The 14900-nt window shown below is 35.7% G+C and overlaps 1 protein-coding gene and 1 non-coding gene across 3 annotated transcripts in view; both read left to right on the top strand.

Annotated features, from left to right (window-relative positions):
• The window catches only part of LUZP2 (leucine zipper protein 2), a 414349-nt gene that overhangs the window by 329627 nt on the left and 69822 nt on the right, over window positions 1-14900 (top strand). The window lies entirely within an intron of this gene.
• LOC114236833 (small nucleolar RNA SNORA15) lies at window positions 3737-3836 on the top strand. The gene has a single exon (XR_003622690.1). It is a non-coding gene; the product is annotated as a small nucleolar RNA SNORA15 (small nucleolar RNA).

The raw sequence follows: 14900 nt of genomic DNA, 5'->3' as shown, positions 1-14900 counted from the left end.
ATCCTCTATTGTAGCACATACCCTATTTCACATGGGAAGTAATTGCTAGTTTATGCATGATATCCCCCCTACAGTACCCATTCCTGGAGGGCAGAGTCTGTATCTTATGCATCTTCATAATCCTCATAATTTGCATATTGACTGGTACAGGGTGAATGATAAATACTTGTGAAATCAAATTGAATTGATTTGAGTAAAAGTCATCATTTTGTTAACAATTTGGCATTTGTACTGGCAACTGAGACTGGGGAGAATTTTAGATCTGCTAATAAGAAAACTAAATATTAAATAATGTGGCAGTAGCTTGACTAAAAAATGATAATATCTCTCTTTAATCGTAAATTATTAATAAATAAATTATTATTGTTATCATCATTATCTTTCTCTTTTGTTGGACACCAACTATGTGCCTTGATCACATTTTAAAGTGTTTCCAGTCCTTACAAAGACCTTCTAAGTCATGTTGTAGTATAAAGATAATGTATTCGATTAACAAGTTTTTTTGAGAGGTTAATATTATCAGGCACTTTTCCAGGTGCTTATGAGATTCATCAGTGAACAAAAGTTTCCTACTTGGTTAGAGCTTATGTTCAAGTAAGTGTGACAGGCAATACTCAATAAATAGAAAAATAATTTATGTAGTATATTGGAAAGTTAAGTGCTAGAGGAAAAAGGAAAAGTAGAGAGAAATAGGGGATAGGGAATTTCAGGCGGGAAGTAAGGTAGTTTGCAATGCTAAAAGTCTAGAAAAACTCTCTAAGCAGGTGACACTTGAGCCAAGAATTAAAAGAGGTGAAGAATTTGAGAGAGATAAGAGTGGGCTTTGGAATCATCAAAATCTGAGTTTGAATTTATTTCTTCTACATATTATCTATATAGTTTGCTGGACCTCCACAAACTTGTTTGCACATCTAGTAAAACCAGAAAAGAACACTTACTTTGTTTAGCTTTTTACCTATTAAATATAGGTGTAAATTGTTTAGAACTTGACCTGCTTGTATAAGCACTATTTAATGTATGGTTTAAAAACAGAAGGTGCTGAAAAATGTGGATCATGTTATATATAATTGCACAAGGGCTGAGATGTTGCCATAGGTTGCGAAGCTCTTTGTTCCCTTTCTGGATGAATACCACACTTCTAGGACTTTGGGTATTCCCTGGACTGCAGCTTACCCCATAAATGCCAAGTCCTGTGTCTTTTGTTCCACTTTTAAATTCAAGTGAAAAGAACAAAATAGGTCTGTTGGGAAAGAGGCCTTGGAAATATATTAAAAATCCCTACTAAAATGCATTAAAATGAGTTTAAAGGGGAAAAAAAAGTACACATCTAGAATAGCAGGGAATTTGACAAGCTGGTATATAGGCATTTCAATACCTGCTGTTTTCAACAAAATTCACTTAGTGGAATAAAAATTTTGAAAGGATGTTTGGAACAAGTATCCAGAGCAGCTGCTGTGCTTCGGCAGTGACAACATTAAACAACTGGCTTCATCCAGGCTTCAGATGGCAGGAAGATTTACACAAACAGGGGGGACTATGACATTCAGGCAGATTCACGTAGAAGGAAAAAAAAACCTATTCAAAATATTTACCACTGACTTAATCCTGACACCTACAAAATTTTGTGCTGGATTTAATCCACTGTCCCTTCAGCACTCCTGTCAGTAATGTTAATAAACCATCAATTCCTGTGCCTGTTAGAAGGAAGTGCAGCCATTGTCTGTCATGTCCATTAACTGCCAGAGAAAAGAGATTTACATGATGGCCTGAATGGGCTCCTGGAGGAGCACTCTTTGGGCGGTTAAAGTGAGGGCTAGAAATCCTCAAAATGTTCAACTCGATAGTGAGTTTTTGTAAACACTGAGGCTCTTCAGACACACATCAGGAAAAAAAAATAATAAGTGCTTGGAGAAAGACAAGAAACCTGTTATTTTAGTACAGTATGTGGTGTTAGCATCAAATTTACTCATTTGCCCATTTGTCGATCCAATATTTATTACACATCCACCAGGTACCTAGCACAATTTTAACAATTATCTCTTCAGTGGTTGGCAAAATGGAAGCAGTCCCTATTGTGAACAAGACTATTGTCTAGTGAGGGTATGAGACATTAACAATCAGATAAATGGATGGGTGACAACTATAATAAGTAGGGGTTAAATTTAACCAGTATACATTAATATAGGTGTGTAAATTGTTTAAATATTAAAGCACTTATGTACCAACTGGAAAATAACCTTTGTCTCCTTCATCCTGGTCCTTCTCCTGGAATCCTGTACCTCCCCCACACACACTAAGCTGTCATTCATCGATAAATGGCTAACACTTATTGTAGCAAAATGGCTCTGCCATGACGACCTGATAGCCTTGCATATCTCCACATAAGTCACAAAAGCAAGGCTAATCTGAAGTGTAACCCAGGTCTTGGTGGAATGCCCTGTGATCCTCCATGGAACACAGAAGTATAGGCAGTCTTGTTAGAAGCTGTTGAAAGACTGCTTCTCATTTCCCTCTGTACCTTGCAGGAGGCTGCGATGGAGTAACTTCCTGTTTTCCTAATGCCAGTGAGGCATGGAACTTTCCATATCACACCACTCCCCCTTCTTTGGGTAAAACTGTAAGCTATAACACTGCTTTCCTGTAGTTTAGAGTTGAATCACAGTGGCAGAGAGAACCACCACCTGTGTTGTCTGTCACGTGGTACCCCATGTTTGAGGTCATCCACTGATACTAGAGATGCGGATTGCCAATGCCACGCTGATCTTCCTTATGCTTTAAGTATGCGTAATAAACTGTCCAAATTGATTTTGGCTCATGTCTCTTTCCTGGCTGAATCTATGAGAGCGTGGCAAGTCTCTTAGGAGCTGTCACAGTGCTGCTGCTTAGAGACTACGTGACTGCTTGACACCTGTCAAGCAGAAAATTCCCAGGACCCTGCTCCAGCATTGAGAGTAGAGTCACATTTATTGGTTCATATCCGTACCATATCAATCATTTTATATTTTGAATATCACAGCTGGTGAAAGTACTAGAAAGGAAAATATAGCATCTCACAAGACAATATAAAAAAGATGCTAAAATTATGTTTGCAATTCAGAACTGGATCTTGGTGAGAATTAGCATTTCAACTGTAGTCTAAGGGGTGAGTAATAACTGACCGGGGAAACAAAGTAGTGGGAAATTGTCCATGATTCCAGGCAAAAAGAACAGGTACACATGATGACCCTGAGGTGTACAAGAATATGCTTCATTCAGTAAACTATAAAGAAGGCCAGTGAGATGTTATATAATCCATTAGGTCAAGGTATCTCTTCTCTTCTGACAGCCTAGTAAAATACATGCTATTCTACTAGTAAAGTTGGAGTTCCTGAGACACTGCATAGAATGCCAATATGATTTTGTTGTCTCACTATGTGGAAGACACATTGATAGCTTTAGTGGTGAATACAGAAATGTTTAAGAAGCCCTTTAGACTGTGAGCTTCATAAAGTTAGAGATGTTGCCTTGTGTTGTATTTGTAACTGATCTCATATCAGAGCACAGAAAATAGTATCTGGTAACTGAAAATGTGAGAAAGGGAAGGAAGGAAGGAATGAAGTTGGGGAGGAAAGGAGGAAGGGTGAGAAGTCCTCTACTTAGAGGGGTATAAAGATTATAAAATGTCCGGGATTGAGATCTACAGCAAATATCTATTGAAAGATTGAATGGGTGAGGAGAAAGATATGATGAAGAAATTACATTACTGAAACATAATAAAAAATGATTTCCCTTTAAAATGGCTATGATGGTATGCTAAGTTTCTTTATAGTATGCCATTATTAAAAGGGAATACAAATTTAAAAAAATAAATGACTTAATTATAATCTGAAATAATTAACCTGACAATAATATAAATTCCAAATTAATAGCATACGTTTGTAATGTACATCACACCAGCCTCCCTGAAGAATTCCTATTTGTTGGCTTGTTCAGGGCAATTTTAATAAAGAAGATGGACACATTCTAGACTAGTCCCATGTCCAGGGGTATAGGGCAGTACTATTATTGGCCTAGCTTGGGTGGGGTGAATTGTCTAGTCAAACAAAAATAACAACCTCTGAAGATAGTATAGGCACAAACCACAAAGCCTCAAACTGAGTATGAAGGAGTTTGAATTTTATTGTAAAGGCAATAAAGAAAAACTAAAGTTGGTTTGTTATTTTTTTGTTTTTTTTTTTTTTTTGATCAAGGAAAGCAGGCTAAAAGAAAGTTTAAAAAAAATCAAATATAGTGGAGTATGCTGGATGACTTTTTGTAGGAAAGACCAGAGAAAAGTAGAGTCTAAAGGCAGAGAACATGATGAGACAGTTGCAGCCATTTAGTAAAGAATGGAAATGAGACATACCCTCAGTATCATAATAAAAACAGCAGAGAGGGAACAAATAGAATTTATGACTCACTGGACATAGGCAGAAAACTAGTTTTGAGATCGAGGCAGAGATAAAATGTGTGAGACTTACAATAATGATCCCCTAAAAGTATCTACATCCTAATTCCCAGAACCTGTGAATATGTTCTCTTATATGGCAAATGAGAATTAGTAGAGGTGTATAAATTAAGGATCTTGACATGAAAAGATTATCCTGGATTATCTGAGTGGTTTCAATGTAATTACAGAAGTCTTTATAAAAAGGAGTCAGGAGAGTCAGAGTCAGAGAAAGTGATTGTCATTGAAAGTAGGAGTTGATGTGTCCACAAGCCAAGGAATACAGGAAGCCTCTAGAAGCTGGGAAGACAAGGAATAGACTTTCCCCTAGGGTTTCCACAAGAAATCAGGCTTGTCAACAACTTGACTTTGGCCTAGTGACATTTAGTTTGGATTTCTGACCTCCAAAGCTGTAAATTTGTGCTAAGCTACAAAGCTTGTGCTGATTAGTTACAGCGGAAACTAATAGGAAACCAGTGCAACTTGCCATAGACAATAACATAAAGAAAGAGAAGGTTGTGACTTTCCTTTTATACAGGCTGATTTTGAGGAATCAGAAGCACATGATGATTTGACACATATTTCAAGGAACTTAAAAAATGGTATGGAAAGACATGAGCATAGGACTGTTTGATGAGTCATAGGTGTGATAGGATCTAAGCTTTTCATAAACTCTCAACTTTAGGTAGAGACAAGAGGAAATAGAACCAGAATATAAAGCAGAGAAGTATCAAGCAAAAGATGAACAGAGTTGGAATAAGTGGAAGATGATGGAAGTTTTTCAAGAGGTCAAAGTGGCAATTTTCTAGAAGAGGAGATAGTCAACTATTACAGATAATACAGAAGGGTCCGGGACAGTGAGGACTGTGGTAAGCCAGAGGTGTCTCAGTCCTTGAAGAACCTTTGGTTTAATGTGCTTGCCCATTTGTGGAATAAAAAAATATGTTTTAGAATATAAATACAAAACATTTTACTGAGAGTAATAGTAATATTCTACAGGATTAAAAATAAAAATAAAAAAGTTGTTTCTTGGGAGCAAAGTGGCATTACAAGGACAGAGCAAGGTAAAGAGGAAGTTAAAACTGTGCCATGGACTAAAATTGTCTATTTTGCAGGTGTACCATAGGGCCTGTGTTGTTAAATTAGGTTTAAAATCATTAGAGCGAAAGTATCCCAGTCCAGTATGTTTGGAGTCAGACAGTTTGGTGCTAAAACTTCATTTTAGTTCTTTGTTTATTCTATTTCCTCTTTTGTGAAATGTGGGTAATACTATTTACGTCTTATGGTTAATGATAAAATTTGGGAGGTAATGTGTGGGAATGGACATGCATCTGCGACGATGTAGTAATTATAAAAATATATTTTTACTAGGTGGTAACAAAGAAAGAGAGAATAAGAAGAAAACATAGACTAATACTAGATAAGAGAATATATATGAATACAAAAAATACCCATAAATACAGTAAAAAAAACCAAATATTTTCTACTTATTCTCATTTCACAATTATTTGAGGTGTCTATTAATTTCTGTGATTAATCAGCAAGCTATCTGTGTAGTTTCAAGGGCTATCTCTCATCCAGGATTTCAACTGATACAAGTATACATTGAGTTGATGATATCTGCCTAACAAAGGCACAGTTCAGATAACCTTCATTTCTTCTCAGTCTCTTTCAAATTGATAATTACATAGTATAATATCATGTGGGTCCATCACTCCTAGCAGTTATCATCTCCTAAAAAAATTAGTATACACAAAGACAAAATAGATTCACAGTAACATAGGAAAGGTTTTTACCTTTATGAAATCAGTAAATTCCACAGTAAAGACAAATGAGATCCTTCTAGATCATATCTCAAAGCAGTGTATTCAATCCAGGTTTATATAGATCACAGAAACTCCTCAATGAACATTATGAAAGGAAGCATCTGACATCCTTCTTTCATGAAGGCAAATGTTTTTATTTTTAATGACAGCCATGGTGAATAAAACTTCCAGATATGTTTCACCATGTTTTAGAACTTCTAGATATGTAGTTTAGAGTTTAGGACCTGTTAGTTAAGGTCTAAAAAGCTAAATGAAGTATCAAGAAAGTAGCTAGAAAGTCTTATCATGCTTCCCAAGACTAATATAAGAAACAAGAATCTATAAGAAGATATTTGGGCATTAAAGATGATTTGTCTATGGCAAGTGTCTAATCAGTGATAGAAAATAGTGAATGGGTAGAAAATCACTCCTCTCTGCCTCCATCTTTTCCTCTATCTTTCTTTGATACCAATTCTATATGCATAATACTAGTTCCATTGTATATTTAAGAAGTTTATTTTTTAGTAATATGAATGGCATAGTGAGTTATCTGTGAAATTCATCTGGCATAAAAGTAAATTTTAAAGGACTCGTTTTCTGCTGAACGCTTCATTTCTTCAGCATTATCCTCAGACCTGCATTCAAATTTCTGAGGAGGCAAGCTGTCAACTTTGTTGATTCACATCAAAGTTTTTTTGGAATATCTCTGCCCACAAATAAAGGATACTGATAAAATTTGCTAACTATTGAAAACAACATGTTCATTGTTCAATAACCCACATAAAGGCTGAATGAATTCCAAAAGGTTTTTGAAATAATAATTTCTGAGTGAAAGATAAAACATGAGATTATAAAATTTAAAAGCAATTTGAGAAAAAACATAGATTATAATATTTAGCAGGTGTCTTTACACTTACTGAAATCTTTAATGTAATAGTACCATAATTTTACATATGTTGAATTACACCTACCAATTTGAAAAGATATTTAGGAATCAAATTTAAGAAAGGAGCAACACAAAATGTATGTAGAATATTGAAAATGGCTCATTTTGTAAAAGTTAGGAAATATAATCAGATGTTATTTTGTCTACTGTAGTACATTAACTGGAAAGCACCCAAGGAATCAAATTCCATCATCTTGAAAAGACATTAAAAGTAGTCTACTCCAAAATTCTTATTTTATACAGGGAATCTGAGATCAAACAGTTAGTGGCAAAGGTCATGCCACAACTCTGACTCAGAGATCATTAATCTCTTATGGAATAATTTTTTAGAGAGTTTTAGTGATTAGCCAAAATATTATGCTTAAGTTTTCTAGTGAAGGAAATGGCATTTTATTGTGGTTTTAATTGCTTTGCTTGATAATTAATGATGTTGAACATGTTCTCATAAGCTTATTTGTCATTTGTATATCAACTTATTCAATTCTTTGATGCTTTGTAAAAAATTGGCTGTTCATACTCTTATAATTTAGTTTGTTTCATTTATATACCTTGGGTTCAGTTTCTCTGTCTGATATATATTTTGAAAATACTTTCTCTCAGTTATGACTTGAGTTTTTATTCTCTTAACAGTCTGTATTGAAGAGCAAAATGTTTAAATTGATAAAGTCTAATTCATCAATTTTTTCTTTTATGTTTGGATTTTTTTAGTCTTATCTAAGAAAAATTTGCCTATCTCAAGGTCATAAAAATTATCTTCCAGAAGTTCTATACTTTTATCTTTTACATTTAGGTCTATGGTTCATTTTAAATTAGCACTTGTGAATGGTGTAAAGAAAAGGTCAAGTTTGGGACTTCCCTAGAGGTCCAGTGGTTAAGACTACACCCTTCCAATGCAGGGAGCACGGGTTCCATACCTGGTCGGGGAACTAGGATTCGGCATGCTGTGTGGTGCTGCCAAAAAGAAAAAAAAAAAGAAATTAACACAACATTGTAAATCAACTATACTCGAGTAAAATAAATTTTAAAAAAAGGGTCAAGTTTGATTTTACACACACATATACATAATCTTCAATTCCTTTATCACCATTTATTGAAGTTATTATTTTTTACACATTGAGTTATTTATATTTTTATCTTTTTCAAAAGTCAAATGGCTATGTATGTTTTCAATTGACTATATTTGAGTAGATTTCTGGATTCTCTTATAATTTATTTCAGTATATGTCTATTTTTGTGCTAATGCTACACTGTCCTTATTAATGTAGCTTCAGAGTTAGTCTTGAAATCAGCGTTAAGTCCTACACTCCAGTGTTTTTTAAAATATTATTTTAGATACAAGTTTTAGGGACAGTTTAGTAAATTTACAGAAAAAAAAAGAAATCCTACGGGAATGCTAACCTGGTTTGCATTTTATCTATAGATTAATATGGGGAGAACAGGTATCACAAGAATATTGACTATTTCAGTTCAACAGGATTTAATGTTTCAATTCATAGACATGGTATATCTTTCCACTAATTTAGAATTTCTACCATTTCTGCCAGTAATGTTGCATAATTTACAACATACAGGTTTTTCACATCTTTCATTAAATTTTTCTAATAATTTTAAATGTTTTTTTCCATTTTTTTCACACTCTTCTTCCATTATTCCAATACACATGTTAGTGTTTTTAATATTGTTCTAAAGATCTCTGAGACCCCCACCATTCATGTTTTTTCAAGCTTTTTTTCCTTGCAGCTTTTCAGAATGAATAATTTCTGTTGCTATCATTTCATATTTAGTAGCTCTTTCTTCTCTCATCTGCATTTTTTTGATAAGTCTATCCAGTGAAATTTTTCTTTCTAGAATTTCCATTTGGTTCTTTTTTTTTAAAATTTACTTATTTTATTTATTTTTGGCTGCATTGGGCCTTTGTTGCTGCACGTGGGCTTTCTCTAGTTGTGGCGAGCGGGGCTACTCTTCGTTGTGGTGCGCGGGCTTCTCATTGCGGTGGCTTCTCTTGTTGTGGAGCACGGGCTCTAGGTGCGCAGGCTTCAGTAGTTGTGGCTCACGGGCTCTAGAGTGGAGGCTCAGTAGTTGTGAAGCATGGGCTTAGTTGCTTCGCGGCATGTGGGATCTTCCCAGACCAGGACTTGAACCCATGTTCCCTGCATTGGCAGGCGTATTCTTAACCACTGCACCACCAGGGAAGCCCTGGTGCTTTTTTATAATACAGTTTTTCTGCTAAAATTACCTATCTCGTCACTAATTAAGAACATGTTACCTTTAATTTTTTGATAGTATTTTTAATAGTTGCCTTACAGTATTATATCCAACATATGAGCCATCTAGATATTGGCTACCATTGTCTACTCTTTTACCTTTGGGTCATACATTTCATTTCTTTGCATACCGGTAAGATTTTATTTTGTGCTAGACACTGTCACTTATATATTACAGATATTCTGGATTTTATCTTCAGAAGAAGATAATTAATTTTTGTCCAATAATACAGTTAAACACTGATATTTACCTTGATGTAGAGTTGACTTTATATTTTGTCAGTGCAGATATGTGAAAAGTCCATGATAAACCTTAAGCTTCTCTCACCTGACTGAGCTAAATCTCCAAAAATCTTCCCCCAGCCTCACCTCCCAGAATTGTATCTAGGTTTTGATTTAGACTTTCTTAAGGCAAGCCTAAAAGTGGACTTTATACTAGGGCAAGACTCAGCAAACTTTTTCTGTAAATTATCACACAGTAAATATTTTAGTCTTTGCAAACTTATATGGTTTCTATTGCAACTACTCAATTCCACCATGGTAGCACAAAAACTAGACAATACATAAATAAATAAAGGTGGCTGTGTTCCAATAAAATTCTATTTATGAAAACAGGCAGGGACTTCCCTGGTGGCTTAGTGGTTAAGACTCTGCCTGCCAATGCAGGGGACACAGCTTCAAGTCCTGGTCCGGGAAGACCCCACATGCTTCAGAGCAACTAAGCCCGTGCACCACAACTACTGAGCCTGTGCTCTAGAGCCTGCAAGCCACAACTACCAAGCCTGCGTGCCACAAGTACTGAAGCCCGTGTGCCTAGAGCCCGTGCTCCGCAACAAGAGAAGCCACCGCAATGAGAAGCCCACACACCGCAACGAAGAGTAGCCCCCACTTGACGCAACTAGAGAAAGCCCATGCGCAACAACAAAGACCCAACCCAGCCCAAAAAAATAATTAATTAATTATTTTTAAAAAAATGCACACGTTAAAAAAAAAAAAAGGGCAGTAGGCCAGATTTGGAATTTGGGCTGTAGTTTGCCAACCACTGCTCTTGTGCAAGGCTATTAACCTAAAGGCTGTCGCTTTGATGCCTGTGGTGTTGATAACGTTTATGAATGTCTGTAGAATGCTAGCATCCTTTTGCAGTGCTCAACCTCTAGGGTTTCTGTTCTGCTGTGAGTCATATAACAGTTTCTTTGTGATTAGCCTTGTGTAATGTATTGCTTTATGTATGTGCAGTCCAACTCTCAGTCAAGGACTTGCAGGAACATCCCCCAACAACCTGACTTTTGGAGGCCCTGCCCTGCTCACCTAACTTTTCTCTGCTGCTCTGCCCCATATACCCCAGCCATTTAATCTGCCCCAAACTCTGATCTCTGTCTCCACAGTTCAGTCCAACTACAGTCATCTGCTTGGACCACAGCTCTTTGCACTTAGGTCAGGAAATTGTCCTCAGGTAGAAAGCTGGAGTAGTCATGAGTCTTACCTAGTGAGGTTCCAATATTTCAAGGTTCACAGCTAGGCATTATTAGCTCATAATTGTTTACGAGAGGAGGACTAGGCCAAAACCAGTTACTGTGTCATGTCAAGAATCTTGAATCTTTTTATTCTTAAATAACAAAAATATAAATATCTAACAATAATTTAATCAATGAAAACGAATTTTATTTACTCACAATAACCAAAAATACAAAAATACAAATTCATTTGACTTCAGGTGTGTTTTTTTTTTTTTAAACATCTTTATTGAAGTATAATTGCCTTACAATGGTGTGTTAGCTTCTGCTTTATAACAAAGTGAATCAGTTATACATATACAATATGTTCCCATTTCTCTTCCCTCTTGCATCTCCCTCCCTCCCACCCTCCCCATCCCACCCCTCTAGGTGGTCACAAAGCACCGAGCTGATCTCCCTGTGCTATGCGGCTGCTTCCCACTAGTTACCTATTTTACATTTGGTAGTGTATATATGTCCATGACACTCTCTTACCCTGTCACATCTCACCCACCCCCTCCCCATAGCCTCAAGTCCATTCTCTAGTAGGTCTGTGTCTTTATTCCCGTCTTGCCACTAGGTTCTTCATGGCCTTTTTTTTTTTTTTCCCCTTAGATTCCGTATATATGTGTTAGCATACTGTATTTGTTTTTCTCTTTCTGACTTACTTCACTCTGTATGACAGACTCTAACTCCATCCACCTCATTACAAATACCTCCATTTCATTTCTTTTGATGGCTGAGTAATATTCCATTGTATATATGTGCCACATCTTCTTTATCCATTCATCTGTCGATGGACATTTAGGTTGCTTCCATGTCCTGGCTATTGTAAATAGAGCTGCAATGAACATTTTGGTACATGACTCTTTTTGACCTATGGTTTTCTCAGGGTATATGCCCAGTAGTGGGATTGCTGGGTCGTATGGTAGTTCTATTTGTAGTTTTTTCAGGAACCTCCATACTGTTCTCCATAGTGGCTGTATCAATTTACATTCCCACCAACAGTGCAAGAGTGTTCCCTTTCCTCCACACCCTCTCCAGCATTTATTGTTTCTAGATTTTTTGATGATGGCCATTCTGACCGGTGTGAGATGATATCTCATTGTAGTTTTGATTTGCATTTCTCTAATGATTAATGATGTTGAGCATTCTTTCATGTGTCTGTAGGCCATCTGTATATCTTCTTTGGAGAAATGTCTGTTTAGATCTTCTGCCCATTTTTGGATTGGGTTGTTCGTTTTTTTGTTATTGAGCTGCATGAGCTGCTTGTAAATCTTGGCGATTAATCCTTTGTCAGTTGCTTCATTTGCAAATATTTTCTCCCATTCTGAAGGTTGTCTTTTGGTCTTGTTTATGGTTTCCTTTGCTGTGCAAAAGCTTTTAAGTTTCATTAGGTCCCATTTGTTTATTTGTGTTCTTATTTCCATTTCTCTGGGAGCTGGGTCAAAAAGAATCTTGCTGTGATGTATGTCATAGAGTGTTCTGCCTATGTTTTCCTCTAAGAGTTTGATAGTGTCTGCCCTTACACTTAGGTCTTTAATCCATTTTGAGTTTATTTTTGTGCATGGTGTCAGGGAGTGTTCTAATTTCATACTTTTACATGTTCCTGTCCAATTTTCCCAGCACCACTTATTGAAGAGGCTGTCTTTTCTCCACTGTATATGCTTGCCTCCTTTATCAAAGATAAGTTGACCATATGTGTGTGGGTTTATCTCTGGGCTTTCTATCCTGTTCCATTGATCTATATTTCTGTTTTTGTGCCAGTACCAAACTGTCTTGATTACTGAAGCTTTGTAATATAGTCTGAAGTCAGGGAGCCTGATTCCCCCAGCTCCATTTTTCGTTCTCAAGATTGCTTTGGCTATTCGGGGTCTTTTGTGTTTCCATACAAATTGTGAAATTTTTTGTTCTAGTTCTGTGAAAAATGCCAGTGGTAGTTTGATAGGGATTGCATTGAATCTGTAGATTGCTTTGGGTAGTAGAGTCATTTTCACAATGTTGATTCTTCCAATCCAGGAACATGGTATATCTCTCCATCTATTTGTATCATCTTTAATTTTTTCATCAGTGTCGTATAATTTTCTGCATACAGGTCTTTTGTCTCCTTAGGTAGGTTTATTCCTAGATATTTTATTCTTTTTGTTGCAATGGTAAATGGGAGTGTTTTCTTAATTTCACTTTCAGATTTTTTGTCATTAGTGTATAGAAATGCAAGAGATTTCTGTGCATTAATTTTGTATCCTGCTACTTTACCAATTCAGGTGTGGTTTGACTGTGAAGTTTTCTAAGTCACCAGATCCTATCCTATCTATTTTATATGCTTTGCTTTCGTCTATAGGACAAGTTTAACCTCATGTTGTCCTCTTTTATTTTATAAATAATGCCGATTCGAGCTTAGACTTAAACATCCTCATACTATACTACCAAGAAAAAGAGAATATACTTTTTATTCACTCGGATGAAGAGAGGCAGCTTTCATTGCAGAAGCCACCAGTAAATATCTTCTTGTCTCTGACCTGACATTAATTAGATGTCCAAACCCAATACAATCGTTTGGCTAGGGAGTTGATACAGAGTAATTGCTTTAAGAAATTGCATCCTCATCTCTGGAACTGAGTGTTGAGATAATGTCTCCTAAAATAATATGGCTTAGAAAGAGTGTGAAGCACTCCAATGCCTCCAAAGTCTAGGCATTTTTGAGGGGAGAAAGGGAATCGATATCGAGAACATAATAAAAAATTATTCATGATAAGTTTTCTTTAGTGACCATAATCACTACAATGCATGTACACATACACATAATGGCAATAAGATACTTATAAGAATTTAACTTTGAGAAAAAATATGTATATCTGCTCTTATTTCCCAATGAAAAGCCTTGCTGAACTTTATAATTTTTACATATTAACATTGACTTTTAATAGCACTTATAACCAGACGTTATGTAAGCTATTCCTGTGCAATTTGAGGTCTTTATTCCTTTTACATATATTAGTCATTCAATTCCAAGTCTCTCAGAATTATAACCAAGTTATTAATGTTGAAATGAACAGGTGCTGCATCAAACATTCCGATGGCCAAATATAATCTTGGTGCTACAACTTTATACTTTTATGAGAGTGAGTAGAAGCAGGCAGGAGTTTTTGACTTTCTGCCTCCTTTACTCAGTGGTAAAGTGGAACGTAGAGATGACGGTGGTAGTGTTTTGTTCTGTGTTATCTCTTGAGTATTATCCACAGCTTCTAGGTTAGTGCTGCCGATCAGGGAGCATGTGCTTCATAAATACTAACAGATGCATTGAATCATGCATTTAAAAAAAGCAATCCTATTATCATCCTTTCACCAAATACCTAGTACACCCTACTGAGTATTTGAAAACATCTCTGTTATGAATTTGTTATCCTCATTGGATGAATAATCTTAAACACACAAAATTCCATCAATCTTCTAAGTGTTCTCCAAACATTTCTAACCATAAAGCATATTAATAAATTTTAAGCACATATCATTCGATATATGTATATGTACTGGTTATAAATTATATACACTCACATCTTTAGTGGTTAGGAGGACCAGCTTTGGATCCAAACTGCCTAGGGTTGAGTTCCAGATCTGTCATTCCCCAGCTGTGTGACCTTGAGCAAGATATTTAATAAATCTGTGTCTCAGCTTCCTCATTTAAAAAGGATGAAAGACATACTATGTACCAAATAGAGTTGTTATGAGGAATATATATACATCTCACAAGTTCAGGCTGTTGTTGTTATCTTTTATTATCATCTTATTATTTTACTTCTATATTATGTACATTATAAACATAAAATGAAAGGAAAGCAGTGGTGAAACTTAGAAAATACGTAAAAATAAGTTCTAATATTTTTATATTAGAACAACCACGGAATATTTTAGAATAAAAATGTAGAC

This window comes from Balaenoptera acutorostrata, chromosome 9 (genome assembly GCF_949987535.1).
Source record: "Balaenoptera acutorostrata chromosome 9, mBalAcu1.1, whole genome shotgun sequence".
NCBI lineage: Eukaryota > Metazoa > Chordata > Mammalia > Artiodactyla > Balaenopteridae > Balaenoptera > Balaenoptera acutorostrata.
The sequence above is the reverse complement of the archived record's forward strand: the minus strand, read 5'-3'. Positions and strand labels throughout refer to the sequence as shown.